Below are 15,434 nucleotides of genomic sequence, written 5' to 3'. Positions count from 1 at the left end.
TTAAAATGCTTTGTGTAATAAAAAATGCTTTTACAACTTGCTCCATGATAAATGTTGTCATGGTCATGTATCAAAAGTGGTCCCCCAATATTTTGGATATCACGTCTCTTTTGTAGGAAAGTGCAACTGGAAACTATCAAAGAACCAAGAGAGGATCACTCCCACGTAGTATTTTTAGAAAACTGTATTTAAAGGAATACCACTGTAGATTATTACTTCAAATTAATTACTTGCCACCTGCAAATCTGTGCTGCCACCATCTTAAATTTTTATTATTTATTAATTTTCCCAATTATTACAAATTGAGCCAGGTTACTTTAATTTAATACAATTTCTTAAAATCATATGTCCATGTCTGGGACGTGTTTGAATTGAACACCTGGGAAGAGTCTGACTCTGGAGATGAAGGATTGCCAGTACAAAAGGAGCCAGAATCTGATTTCTAACCCCTGGATCCAGCAAGTGCTAAAAGATAAGCCAGGCTACCTTCCTATGTTGCGGCAATAACCTGGGTGACGGGCCACTAAGAAACAAAGGAAAGGGGCTCTGTGTGAGACAGCAAATGGGTTAAGCTCATGGTTAGTTAGAAGGACAAAGTCAGAGTTGGAAGCTGAGAGTGCAGTGATGTGACCTAGAAGTAAAGCAGCAAGTCAGAGCTAATTTTGAGAGCAATGTTTGATTTCTGTTTGAATCAAAGACTGTGGTTGTGGGAGAAGCAAGACCTTTTTTGGGAGTATTGATGTTGTGAACCCGTCCATTGTAGGCTCAGGTTGCATATATGTGTAAACCATATATCTTAAAGACACCGCAGTCTCCACTGTTCCTCATTCCCAAAGGAAACATGAACCCTGGGTAAGCATCTGGAATCCCACACCGCTTGGAGATTGTGGCAGGTGTGGTGTTCTGAGCTTATCTTGTTGTTGCAAGGTGGCCAAGGGTGGTATATTTGTATATCTTTTCTGTTACAATTTTTCCAGCAGTCTGTAGCCTCTCTAGCTGCTCATCCTTTCTGTGGCCATGAGAGGAGCTGCATCTTGATGTTTTCCTCTGGATTTCAACTGAAGTATGGGTTCCAGGAAGGCAACAGAGTGCAGACCATTGGCAACATGGTGCATAGGATTAAAAAAGGGACACCCCTTGGCCACATTAAAAATACAGTAAATGTAAATAAAATTAAATAAAACGATGCACCCCACTCAACAAAATTCTGCTTATTAACTGATGGAGAATGGTCTAAAAGGAAGATGGGAGGAATTGTTGGCACAGCAATAATATAAATGTGCCAAGAATGATTCTCTCAGTTCAATGTAGGAGCTAGCATTCTCTCACTTTCCACCTACCTCTGCTAGCCATGTAAGCTCTGTGTGCATGCATGAGTCCAGAAAGGCCATACATTTTCTCAAAGGCTGCATGGTATAATAGAACATGATTTCAGAAGGAAATAAGCACCATTCATTTACTTCTAGCAGTCAAAAGTGAGACATTTAAGAAAAATCCTTTGAGTGCTCAATGCAAACGGTTCACAGTGTGAGTTCTTATCATCTCAGAGTCATATTTCGAGGATGAGAATTTGATCTCCCGCCTATTACCCTAGGAGTCCCCCGAGACCTGTACTTGGCCATCATTGCTTTGAATTGCATTTTTGTACACTATGCTTGTAAAGTCTCATTCTATACATTAATGACTCGATTGATGTTTGCTCAGAGGGTGCAGATTTAATGTGCACTGATGAAACAAGTGTTATTCTGTTCTTTCCATTCTCTCACTAATGGGTATAGAACAATCTTTTCTTCTTCTTTTTTCATTTCAAATACTCTGCATGCCTGACTAGATGCCTCTCAACTCTTCCCATATTTTTGCCTATAGACATAGCAGCCCTGATGTAGCTACAGTCATAGAAAGGTGGTATCCCAGAAACATTTTACTGTCCATTCTACCATGTTCACCTGTCTTTTTTGTATTTAAAATGGAATTGTGATTTTTTTTTGGGGGGGGGGTCCTTTTTGTTTTTAGGATACCTGGAGAAACATGTTATTAGGTGGCCCAGAAACAACCTAAATAAAATCAATAAATTCATCTAGTGGGAACAGAGCTTTCCTGTGACCTCCTGTCCTTTCTGTCTGGTTTCACTATTTTCTTTTAGCTAGAGGAAAAATAATTGTAGAGAAAGAAAGAAACATTTCCAGCAAATTCTTTTTGTAAAATAAAATAAAAAATACTATGTATTCTGGGCATCCTAAATTAGACATGTTATATTTGATGCATGCTAGGGACAGGGAACCTGTGACCCTCTGGATGTTGTTGGGCAGCTTCACTTATAAATAAGTGCCAGAGCTACAATTTTCAGAGTGATAATAATTTGCAGAGCTACAATTCTCAGAGTCCCCTGGAAAGAGGGACAGACAGTTAAACCATTCTGGCAATTGTAGCTGTGTGAGGGATATAGGAGTCGCTTAACAACTCTCAGCACCCTTACAGTCCCTTTGATTCATTATGGAAAACCATAACTATTTAAAGAGTTATGATACGGCTTTAAGTATATCATGCAGATGAGGCCTCGGATCTGCACACATACCTCATTCATAATTATTGTGTCCTTTGGGGTTTAATTGATTCAGATTTGCTATTTTCTGTTTCCGATACAAACACGCAATAACGCACCAGGCACACCTTTGCTACTGCTGTAGGAAACCAGTGGCGTAGCGTGGGGGGTGCAGGGGGGCCCGGCTGCACCGGGCGCAACATCTGGGGGTTAGGGGGCCCAAATCCACGGGTTAGGGGGCGCAAATTACTTGCCTTGCCCCGGGTGCTGACAACCCACGCTACGCCACTGGTAGGAACGGAGGCAGGGGAAACCCTTTCTCCACTCCTAGTATGCTAAGGTATTTAGAATACAATATTTTGGACAGTGAAATGCTCTTGAGATCAGATGTGGCACAGACTAGGGAGCCAATGGCAGCATTTCTGCAGAGCAGGGTCTTTGCAATCACGGCGAGAGCAGCAAATGGATTAAGAAGAGAAGACAAGCAGCAATGCAGGTTGCCAACTGGCAGGTACGTTCTGCTCCTCTGCCTGGCCTATTTAATCAGCCCCAAAGCCTGCAGCAGGAAGAGTAAGGGAAGGGAGCAGGGGGGGGGGTGTTGCGGGATTTGTCTCCAGCTTTTGAGCTCACCAAGCGAAACCCTTTCCATATTAATGAGCATCTGACGTGAGCAGCTGACAGAGTTGCAAATTGGTTGCATCCACATATTGTTCCACCTGTTGAATTCAACGGTTAGCCTTAATCAATAAAATCTGCATTTCATCAGCAAACTACGTAGTCGCCATATGCACATCATCAGGATTGCTTCATTCCAACCAGAAGGTGAGAGGGTGCAGCAGAAATTAAGGGAATCCCCCAAGATTTGAACATCTGCAGCTGCTGTTCCCCTAGCAGAGGGCAAAGTTGTTGTTTTTTGAATCACCTTTTCAAATGGTATTTCAAGTTGGTCCCACTCCAGACGTCACTAAGTTTGTCCCTTCCAGGCCTGGCCTTTGTGTGTTCAGTGCAAAGGTCTGAACGGCCTTCTGTAAGTGCATTGGCCAGGATGCCTTACAAACTTCCTTGTGATTGGTTCCTGTCTGCAAGGACCTTTGTAAACCCATTGTGGGTTAGAGGCTTAGAGCAGGGGTCAGCAATGTTTTTCAGCTGTGGGCCAGTCCACTATCCCTCAGACCATGTGGTGGGCCGGACTATATTTTGGGGAAAAAATGAACGAATTCCTATGCCCCACAAATTGTTACGGAAAAGGAGCAATGCGGCAGCGAGCCGCAGCTGGCTGGAAAGCAAAACAGGATGTGAATGTTTGGGACTGTACCGTAGGAACGAAGGGGCAGTCTATTCACTGTGCTGAGCACCGGATGTTAGCTCAGAGTGTCATTTGACCTGTACTGGAAGTACAGGGATGTAGTTTATCTCTCTGGTGTTGGAGTTTGGAGAGAGCAGACGTGTTTCTCTGTACTGCTGCAAAGACAGAAATTAAGGCATGTAAATACATTTCTGTCTATCTCTTTTCCCTCCCTGGGGGAGGCAGGGAGCAGGGAAGAGTGGTGTGTTCTTCTCACACTTGAGGAGGATTGCCGATAGTGACCTAGCCTGTATCCTGCCGGGAAACGCAGACGGGGAGGTCAACAAGGAGCTCAAGCCGGGTGCCTGGAGAGTGGCCAGTTTCTCCTGATAAGGCTTGAATCCGACACAAATAACCCAGAGATGCATTTTAAATAAAAGCAGACATTCTACTCATGTAAAAACACACTGATTCCTAGACTGTCCGTGGGCCGGATTGAGAAGGTGATTGGGCCACATCCGGCCCACAGGCCTTAGGTTGCCTACCCCTGGCTTAGAGGCTCCTTTCAGATGTTCACTCTAGGTGGAGCAGATAGACCCAGTAGAGTCAGGACCAAGACACACATACAGCTCATTCTCCACATGTTTGTGCCCTTTGTGTCCAGGTTGAATACCTGAAGAAGGTAAAGGGCACATCTTGCAAAAGTTGTGCACTCTCTTTAAGAGCATATGTAGAGCCTACTGGATCAGGCCAATCTCCCATGTAATCCAGCATTCTGGTCTCACAGTGGCAACCCGATGTCTGTGGGAAAACCACAAGCAGGATCGGAGCACATGAGCACTCTCGTCTCCTGGAGTTTCCAGCAACAGGTAAAGGGAAGCATCACTTTTTCTTTCTGTGTGTCACACAGAGAGACTGCATTAAGATATACAGTAATGCTATAGCATTGTTAATCATTAGGATAATGAGCCACAGTTGAGTCTTAGGACTCAGCTACATTCGTTTTTTAAAAAGCGTTTTAAATGTGTTATAACACTGTGACACCAGATGACACTGTGGCGTTCCATCTTTCGGCAACGTGATTTCCCATTATGTCAAGCGTGGAGAGTCCTTCCCCTCCCTTTGGTAACTTCACAGATAAGAATTAACGAGCAGTTGACATATTTATAGTCCTTTTATTACAGCATCGTGTTGCAAGCACAATATACAGCTCTCCACAAGGAGGGCAATTGCCTGCTCTAACCCCTACTTCCGACTTCCGCAGCAACAAAAGTGCCGACGGGAAGTCCCTCCCTCCCTCTGCCTCCTTTGTTCTCTGATTCGTTCAGACCTCTGAGTCCGTGGTGAGAGGGGGTACCCCACACTCTTGATTGACATCTCTTCTAGCTATCCCCTCCATTCTGGTTCCCTTGTCATTATCACGTAGCTAGGTAACTCCTCTTCTCTAAGCTGGTCAACTTCTGTGTCTGTGTCTGGCTCTCTCTCTGCTTCTGAAAATGCTGGAGGCTGTGTGTGTGTGAGTGTGAATATTCCCCCTCCTTCTGAGGGAAGAATATCTGCCTGCGATTGCATTCCCCAATCTTCAGATTCCCTAACACATTATGGGGTTCACAACACGTTTTCCTGAAACATTTTTTGACGTGTCGAGATCCAGCCTTAGGCTCATAGCTCTATGTTAAGTCATTTTATGTTGCTACTGTACATTAAAATAAGTTGCATAAATGATAACAAATAAAATAATAACTCTCCCCTCCCCACTCTGACTCTGACAGAAATGAGAAACAGAAAGCTCCATTTAAGATTAACTCGATTTGAGAGTGACATCCAAACAGTGCTTAAACTTAACTACGCTTAGCTGAAAAAAGCCAGCTTCATAAACTATGGTTTAAAGATGACTTGTTCCAACAAACCACCACAGTTACAGTTAATCTAAAATAGAAACAAAAGGTGCCAAACTCCTCTATGCAAAAGAGGACGAGAGGAGTATGAGAGCCTTAGTGGAGGCTAAAGATGTTCTCATAATGATTGACTAAACTACCAGCAATCAAGTTGTAAAAGGGGACAAGGGTTGGATTGCAAAGCCCAATTTGCCTGTACTATTATGACAATATAACTGGTAACAAAGCCAGAAAGGTTCCCCGCCTCTGTGTTAAGATTATCAGGTTTTCAATCAGTGATGAGCATCTAATTTAGGAATGTAACAGCTGCTCTGTTAAAAAATACAAAGCAATTGCTCGTGTGATGAATTTTTGTCTATAACAAATACCAGTGAAATAAGTTCTTAAAAGTGAATGGATCTTATGAATTTTTTTTTAAAAAAGAAGTCAATAAAGAGGGAGAAAAGCATAGAAATTATTCTGATTCATCAGGAAGGATAGTGAGAACGCTAAAATTATTCTCAGTAGGAGAGCTGCAAATAAAAGACTGATTTACGAGGAAGAACGGCCAACGGCAGAGGGGATTTTCTTGTACGTTGCTACTGCTGGATGTGGCACTGCGGTCCTGGGTGTGTTTGGAAAATGGATAGCGTTCCCTTCCCGGCCCTACCATTAGGTGGAGTGGGGCACCCCACCACCAGAAAATCGTCAGTCATTTAATTATTTATTATTGCAGGGTTTTATCACCAGGGTGAGGAAAGATACCCTTGTGGGATTTTCTTCCTCTTGAGCGTTATCCTCCCATGATTTAAATCATGTGTCTAGACCCTGGCTGTGGCCATGTTGAGTCTCTCACCAAGGTCAGAACATAAGAAGAGATGGCTGGATGAGGCCAATGGCCCATCTAGTCCAGCATTCTTCTCACAGTGGCCAACCGGATGCATATGGGAAGCCCGCAAGCAGAACCTAAGTGCAGCTTCACTCTCCCCACTTGTGATTCCCACCAACTGGTAAAATTGTCTAAGCCCAAATGCCATTGCTCTGTTTCTTTCCCACATGCACCCGTAGATTCCTCTTCATCTTGTAAACAGAAAGAAGGGAAGATGTATTGAGTTGGACCATTGGTCTGTCTAGCTCAGTATTGTTTGCCTTGACTGACAGTATCTCTCCAGAGGTTCAGGCAGGGGATATCTCTCAGCCCTACCTCAAGGTGTCAATAATTGAACCTGGGAACTTCTGATGGAGATGGATTGAGGATTACATCTGGAAACGTAAACCTACTGTCCCATATGTGTGGGAGAAATATGAGAATAACCAGGCTGTGAAGCCCTTTTTAGCAGAGTAAAAACACTTGGGCATTCGGGCATCTTACAGGAAGCTAGGAATTGGGCAATTACACCTTTTAATCCCTGTTTATTTGTGATCTGCTGACCTTTCCCCTGTTAGCCCCTGTTGCTAAGAATAAGCAACACATTTTTTGTAAGATTAAGGAAGTTTCCTTACACTCAATGCAGGCTGATAATACTTCAAATTAATATTCAGGAAAAAATGCTTCTTAGTTACAAAATACAAAATTAGTTTTAAAATGGAGTTTGGGCTCTGAGCAGAGCCCAGGAAGGTACATCTTCTCGCATTGTTGGCTTGAGATAGAGAGAGAGAGAACTCAAGCAGGAAGGAAGTACATAGGGTTATCTCTTTTTTTTCAAAACTCCCACCAAAGCATTAAGGAAGTGACCTCATACAGTCCCTTCTATATTGATTCAGGAACTCTATGAGTGTCATCCCCTCGGGTGCCTGTCTGGCAATCGTGTATTTGTGATTTTGATTGGAAATCACACACCTTCTGTATGCAAATACAGCCCTTCCCCAAAAGCTGCTGGTGGGCACTACCTCATGCATTTGAGAACCTTTCCAAGGCTTCAGAAGGGAGACTGAATGTAACTGGGCCAGGATGGATAAAAAGGCAAAATTGGGACACAATAGTTTCCCCTGTTTCTATCTTAGAAATGATGTGATGCTTGAGAACTTCTGCACTAGCTGGCCAGTGCTGCTTGAAATGTAGTTGGACTCAAGGCAACCACATCAACCTTAAATGCCACATTTGGGAGGAAGAGTGACAGACAGAAGCTACAAAACAACAGTTTAAATGAAAGGTCAGCTCCTCGCATTCTAATGGAAAGCTGAAGCAGCAGAAACCCCAAGCACATATTTGTGAAAATAGCACACAGTCAGGTGTGGTTGGAAAACTAGATGAGCTGCAGCCTTAAATTAATATCAGCATTAGCAACAGAGTGAAGTGCTTTCTAAACATTCACAATTTCAAGCCAGGGCCTTTTGACAGAACGTATTATTATCCCAATGAGTTTCCATATTGGGAAACGAAAAGGTTTTCCTTCACAGTGGCGCTTGCCCTAGAGTGAGGTGAGGAGAGTAACAGCCTTGGAAACTCATCATCCATCTCCTCTCTTCTCCCAATAATGTGTGGAATGCAAGACAAATTGGTGGAAGACTTCGCCACCCTACTTTCTATTCACACCTCTCACCCCCGGGCTAGCTGCCAGCATAAACAAAGCAAAACAAAGCATCGGAGGACTGAATGCAGTCTTTAGCGCTGAGCATGGAACTATTTTAAGAAATGCTGAACCTGGAAGTCCTCAAATATACATTTCAGGGCTTTGCATCTGGATTGAACTGCAATGCTGCTCCCAACCTACATATGGGGACATATAAAGCAAGAATCTATGTATCTCTGGGTTGCTCTAGAAAAAAGAGAAGTAGGATGGAGGAATTCCTTGTTGTCAATCCATTTCCCATGTAACTTTCCAGCCATTGCGCACATGTGTTTGTGCAATGGCCCTTCCAAGTTGCCCTAGCTATCCTCCTGAATCTAAGAGAATGAGGGAGGGGGGCACATTTATTTGACCTGCACCAGAACCAGGCATGACCCCCAAGCCACCGAGGGAAACAGCTTGCCTCTGCGGGTGGTAAATGTGGCTGTTGTCAAACTGGCATCTGTTCAGAGCTGGCCCAAGTTACCTGGCGACTTACTGTAACCTATTTTTCGGGGGGGGGGGGCAGGGGAAGCACCGGCAATAATTCTCCGTGCTTAACAATCCTGGACTGGTGGTTAAGGGAGACTATACAGACATCTGCCTTTGCAAACAAGCTGATGCTCCACATTGATTTAGAACGACTTAAACAAAAAACCAGAGGCAGCCCATTAGCTTGGATGGCTGTTTACAACAGTGGAGATGCCTGGATACAAGTCTATTAGAAATAATCAAGAGGTCACAAGTCTGCTTTTGTCTCTGGCAAGAGATCTGTGCTCTACAAGACATGCCACAATCCCATATGCACCTACTGGGAATTAATGAACATAACTGGCAGTATCCGGCTAACTCATTCAGACAGCAAGGATTTATGCTTGTACAATGGAACTTCCTCCCCCCGCCGCCCAAATCTATTCTGGGGGTGCCTCCAATGTCATGTGAAAGCACAGCCAATATGATGGCATTCTGGTGGCCCATATAACTGACCTTGTCCTAAATCTCTACCACTGGGCTGACTACTCTGTGACCCTCTGGGTGTTGCTGGACTCCAATTCCCATCATCCACTTATCATCAGACATGCTAGCTGGGGCTGATGGCAGCTGGAATCCAGCCATGTCTGGAGGGCCACAGGTTCCCCATCCCTTGTCTGCCGGATGAGGATATATTTCTTTGAAGAAGGCTGATGGGCTTCGCTTTACAGCTGGCAGTAGCTGAAAACTGAACAGTCTTTGAGAACTGTGCTTTGTACAAGAAAGATCCTGCCACCAGGAAAACATCTGTTTCTCTTCAGCTACCATTTAGACAACAGGAAACAGTTAATAAAGACCTCGGAGAGAACTCTGATTGTGTTTTCCAGTTTGCTGAATGGACAGATTTTATTCTTGTACTGAATAACAAAGGAGCTATATTCTGGCTGGATGCAGGGTGTCTCCCATTGTTAACTTGTCACAGACATTTCTTTTTCTTCTATGCATAAGGATTTATTCATGTTTGACTCTACCTCCACAGTTTGGGATTTCAGCAAATTGCATGAATGTGCTCCTATAGCAAGTTGGCAGCATGCAGGTAGGTTGACTGCTAGAACACGCTGGAAGTTGCTAAGGAATTGATCCAAATGTCTGAATGAACCTGAATCTCACTACCTGACCCCAATCTTACATTTTTGGAGCCGAACTGCACTCTTACTATTGATTCTCCCTGGCAGATTTGCTAACCTGGAAATTATGTGTTGTGTGCAGAGAAGCATTTCCAAGGTAGTGTCTAAAGAAGGGATGCTCTGAGATTCTGACCATAATGTTGCATGGGTTCAACCTTGCCACGGCTATGAGAATTTTGTTAGAAACACAGGAAGCTGTCTTTTACCAAGGCAAGACATTGGTCCATCTAGGTCAGCACTGTGTATACCAAGGTTTCAGACAAGAGTTCTACTGGGAGACACCAAGGCTTGAACCTGGAACCTCCTACATGCAGCACATGGGCTCTACCACTAAACCACTTCCCATAGCTCAGTCCACATTTTAAAGCAAACCAACTTAATCCACAGTTCCCAAACTTATATCTGATTTTTCTTGGATTGTGATGCAGTTTCAGTTCAAAAATCAAATACACAATTTGTGCTGTATGGGGTGGGTGTGGTATAAATGTATATTTTATGGGGAAATAAAATAGGTATTAAATTTATATTTTAGGGGAAAGTGCATACAAATTTGCAGTTTTAAGGGGCAATGCATGTAATGTGATGTTTTTAGGGGGGATACTGTGTTTTTATTTATTTATTTATTTTTAAAAAAGCATTGTAAAGGGGACAGAATGAATTTTGAAATGAATGCACATGAAACTGACACGAAGTAGATCTGTCAATTCCAAACTATGCGCTGTAGCTCATCTGTCCTTGACAAACCTGTAGAAGCTCTTGCCACTGGGGAAATTAGTTCCCTTTTGAGTTTTGAAGCATGCTCTGAATTTAGGATGGCTTCTCCCCAGGCAATAAAAGCTTTCTGTGGATATCAAACCGATTTGAGTCTTCTTTCTCATCTGCTTTCATTTGTGTTTTTGCATTCAAATCAGTATCACTGTTCACACTGATTGGCATAATCAGTGTGAACAGCAATACTGATTTGCATGACAAAGTAGCTGTACCACATGGACAAAAGGACCACCCACTAATTTGGGGTTCAGGAAATATATATATCGCTGGACATCAGCAAGGACCAAGAAGGGGGTCTGTGAGGCTTCCAGAAGGAATCTCAATGGAGGGGCCTGATTCTGAGTCAGGGACTTGAGCAGGTCTCTTCCTCTTTGTCATCCCCATCAGAGCCCCTGATAAGGCAAAGTACCCTTATTCTCATGGTTAGAACCTGTTACACATGAGCATGCAAACATACTCTTGGCCAGCTTGGTGGTGCATCCTCTACAACCGTTGTCCATGTGGTACACTCCAGGAGTTGGTGGGCTGCAACTCCCATCAGCCCCATGGTGACTGGGGCTGTTGGGAGCTGTAGTCCAGTAGCACCTGGGGTGTACCACATGGGCAAAATTCACTGTGGAGAAGTAAGGAAGCAGCTGCCAAGGAAAGTTGCCCAACAGCGATGCCTGGCCTCTGCTCCTTCTTTGCCAAAATGACAAACAATATTTAAAACTGCTGTCAAAATTCAGCTGGGATCTCTGTTACTGATTTTGAGCTTCTTTTTCCTGATCTGGGTCCAGAACAAAATGTACTAAAAACCGAATGCAAAAGTGGCAAAAGATGCTTTTGTCAGTTGTTTCGACATCCAGATTGGGACATTCATAGCCCTACAATAGATCTTCTTGGTTGGTAATGGCACAAGCTCATACTGCCTGTGTTAGATCACGGCTCTGGCAGATCCTACCGCATTTTGTGGATGAAAATAGTAACACAACCCTCCTGACATCACACCAAAAGAATCGCTGCCCAAGTTCTCCCCACATTGCAGACTCTGCCTGCCATAAACTGTGTATTCATTTACTCAGCAGTAGCTTGCCCTGCTCGGTTTTCCAAATTAAGACACGGTCTGTTCCTTTGCTGAATTTTATGTGTGTGTTTGTGTGCTAGAAACACACAATTGTCCTACCGTCTGATATCAACAGATCAAAATGAGCCTTGCCAAAGTATGAAATGACAAGCTTTGCAACTTCATATACACCATTACCTGGGAGTATGGCCCATTGAATTCACCTCATGAGAAGAGAAGACTACCTGGAAAAGACCCTGATGTTGGGAAAGACCGAGGGTACAAGGAGAAGGGGACAACAGAGGACGAGATGGTTGGACAGTGTTCTTGAAGCTACCAATGTGAGTTTGACCAAACTGCGGAAGGCAGTGAAAGACAGGAGTGCTTGGCATGCTCTGGTCCATGGGGTCACAAAGAGTTGGACATGACTAAATGACTAAACAACAACAAAATGAACTCACTACAACCTGTGTATTATCTTCTCAGAGCCTAATGTTGGGGTGTGAAAATGGGGGGTACAATTGATGTTTGCGAAATTTGAAGAAGGTCTATGTCACACTGCTGAGAATTGCATGAATGCCTCCTTGAAGACCACCAGATCACACAGGAAGGAACCAAGATAGCACCATACCTCCTTGGGGGCTGGTAGTGCTTGTGTGGTTGCCTTCCTTTTGATCCTCCTTTTCCAGATCTTTATCAGTGACACACAGTATCAAAAGCTTCTCAGCTCTGGTAACAGCATGGAAGGGAAGACAGCACATAAGGTCTATGGCATTTGTGTCAAGTCTATTTGAAAACATATGGACTGACATGGGGTGAAGAGGCAAGCACACATATGGTGCTAGTCTATTAAGCAGCCCCAATGCACCGAAGCAGTGTTCCTCAAACTTGGGTCTCCAGCTGTTGTTGGACTACAACCCATCAACCTAGCTAGCAGGACCAGTGGTCAGGGATGATGGCGGCTGTAGTCCAAAACCAGCTGGAGACCCAAGTGTGAGAAATACACTGCCCTACAGCAGTGGAGCATCTTTATGGATACACCTGTCTCCAAGGTCCTCCATTTGCCATGCTGAAAAACATAAACACAGGAACAAGTTGCTGAATCATGCCCTTGTCCTCTCTAGGCCAGCATCCTGTTCTCACAGTGGTCTACCAGATGCTGATGGGAAGCATCTGAGCACAACGGCACTCTCCCCTCCTGCAGTTCTCAGCAACAGATATTCAAAAGCATATTGGGAAGGTAGAAGATATCTAGGAGCCAGTGTGGTATAGTGGTTAAGAGCAGTGGACTCGTAATCTGGTGAGCTGGGTTCACGTCTCCGCTCCTCCACATGCAGCTGCTGGGTGACCTTGGGCCAGTCACACTTCCCTGAAGTCTCTCAGCCACACTCACCTCACAGAGTGTTTGTTGTGGGGGAGGAAGGGAAAGGAGAATGTTAGCCGCTCTGTGGTTTAACCCACAGCGCCACCTGCATCCCTTTTGAGACTCCTTAGGGTAGTGATAAAGCGGGATATCAAATCCAAACTCTTCTCTTCTTCTTATCCTCCATGAATTTATCTAAAGATAAGCAGCCATCTAGTCCAGCATCCTGTTCTCACTGTGGCCAACCAGTTTCCTGTGGGGAACGGGGGAGCAGAACTGGTATTCAAAAGCATTGCTGTCTCTGGTAGAGCATAGTCACTATGGCTAGTTGCCATGGATAGTCCTCTCCTCCATGAATTTGTCCAAAACTCTTTCAAAGCCATCCAAGTTCATGGTCATTGCTGCCTCCTAGGGAAGTGAGTTCCATAGTTTGACTATGCATCCAGTGGTGGAGGAAGAGGAGTGGGGAGGGAGTGCACTGCCCCAGCAGCATGATCCCAGTGGGGTGCCATCGTGGCTGGTCCCCCACTCGCGCTGGGCGCCACATCCCCGCAGGTGGTGTGCCATGCCCCCAGGATGCACACCACGCCTCTGTGGGTGGCGCGCCAGACTCCCAGGACACATGCCAGCCCCAGCCCCACCTGCTCTCCACCCCCCAGTGCTGGAGCATAAAGCTCCGCCACTGTATGCATCATAGTTTGAATAAAAAATTCATTGGTTTCCTTCTGCTTGCTACATTGCCACTTCAAACCTTCTACTTAAGCAAGTGGATAGGTAAAAGAAAAGGCATATTCAGCTAACAATGGAAGTATCACTTATCCACCACTGACCATTATCAGCAAAACAGAATGTCTGTCTCTTCACTTAGCACACCACAACAGCATTTCCATTATTCAATGAACTGAGTTTCCCTGTCTTCCTGGAAAACAGAAGTGTAAAGTTTTTATTTAATTTTTGTACTAGAAAGAGTATTTGCTTTTTGTCTCAGCTACTCTGACTCCTCTGGTGCTGGGAATCCTCCCATCCCTGTGGCATTTTTGCTGGAGATCTACCCCTCTTCCCCCGATGAAGAGAGTGTTTCTTGGCTGGGATGCTCTGTGGCAGCATGGCACGTATAAAGCTGTTTTTCTGGTTTATAGGGCAGATCTACTCTAGTAGCATATTGTTACTAGAGCATGTGCCAGCCCTGGCAGCTAATCAGTGTGAGAAAAACCTGGAATCGTTCTGCTGCCAAAAGTTTAATGGCAGATAAGAGGCATGCCTTGACTTGATAGTAGAAGGTACAGTTACTTGTACATTCAGTCTACATCTTATGGGTGGCTGTTTTTACACAGTTCAATTCTGCGTTAAGGAAATGTAAGGTGTTCTCCATTTGTACCGGCATTTCTAGATATTCTTTTTATTTGTGTAGATTTTTTTAAAAAATGTGTCACTTTGTGCTTCAGTGTGCTTTTGGTTTAGGAAGCCTCTAGAGGAGAAAATCAGTTGATATTCTGTTAATTTGTACATATTACTTGACACATCTAGGGACTATGACTGAGCAATGTTTCCTGCTCAAGCTGTGCATTTGTGTACACAGATAGGACTAGTCAATGGTACCAGATCAGGTACTTAGCTGGAATAACTTTTGGTTTAAATCCCCTCATGACCTGAAAACCCAGTTGGGTTGTGATACAAGGTAAAAAGTAAAGGATCCCTGGAAGGTTAAGTCCAGTCAAAGGCGACGATGGGGTTGTGGGACTCATCTTGCTTTCAGGCCGAGGGAGCTGGCGTTTGTCCACAGACAGCTTTCCGGGTGAGGTGGTCAGCAGGACTAAACCACTTTTGAGCGACAACAGCCGGAGCAGCTGCGCCTCCCACTCCCCCCTCACCACCACAGTCTGGGGCACAGTGGTCCCGTATGTTAATGAGCTCCCCTTTCCTTTTGCCACTACCGCGCGGAAAGGGAGCACGGGGAGGAAAGGGAAGGGGAAGTTGCTTTCCTGTTTGACAGCCCTTGGGTTGCTAAGCCCGCCGCGCTTTACGGCCGCCCGCAGCCACCGCGAGAGCGTTGTGAGGAGAATGAGGCCGGCGCCAGTTGCTGCTAATGGAATTATTTGGGATTGAAGAAGGGGCAGCAGGAGTTTAGCATCTAGGAATGATGTGGAACCTGTGGCCCTCCAGATGGGACTGGACGTCAGCTTCCAGCCACCAATATCCACTGGTGAGGGAGAACGGGACTTTTTCGTCAAACCATACTTGGAAGGCTTGAAAGTGACTCAAAAAGGCACAAAGTGTGTGGAATGGCAATCGCTTGATGTGACTCATGGCATCACCTTCCCCACACGTGAGTCAGAATGAATGC

The 15,434-nt window shown here is 44.7% G+C and overlaps 1 protein-coding gene across 1 annotated transcript in view; it reads right to left on the bottom strand.

Moving 5' to 3' along the window:
• The window catches only part of LOC309515026 (tigger transposable element-derived protein 1-like), a 409,488-nt gene that overhangs the window by 278,805 nt on the left and 115,249 nt on the right, over nt 1–15,434 (bottom strand). The window lies entirely within an intron of this gene.

The sequence above is a fragment of the Podarcis vaucheri genome, assembly GCF_965113315.1.
Source record: "Podarcis vaucheri genome assembly, chromosome: 12".
NCBI classification, from domain to species: Eukaryota; Metazoa; Chordata; class Lepidosauria; order Squamata; family Lacertidae; genus Podarcis; species Podarcis vaucheri.
Note: the sequence above shows the minus strand (reverse complement) of the source record. Positions and strands in the feature narration are given on the sequence as shown.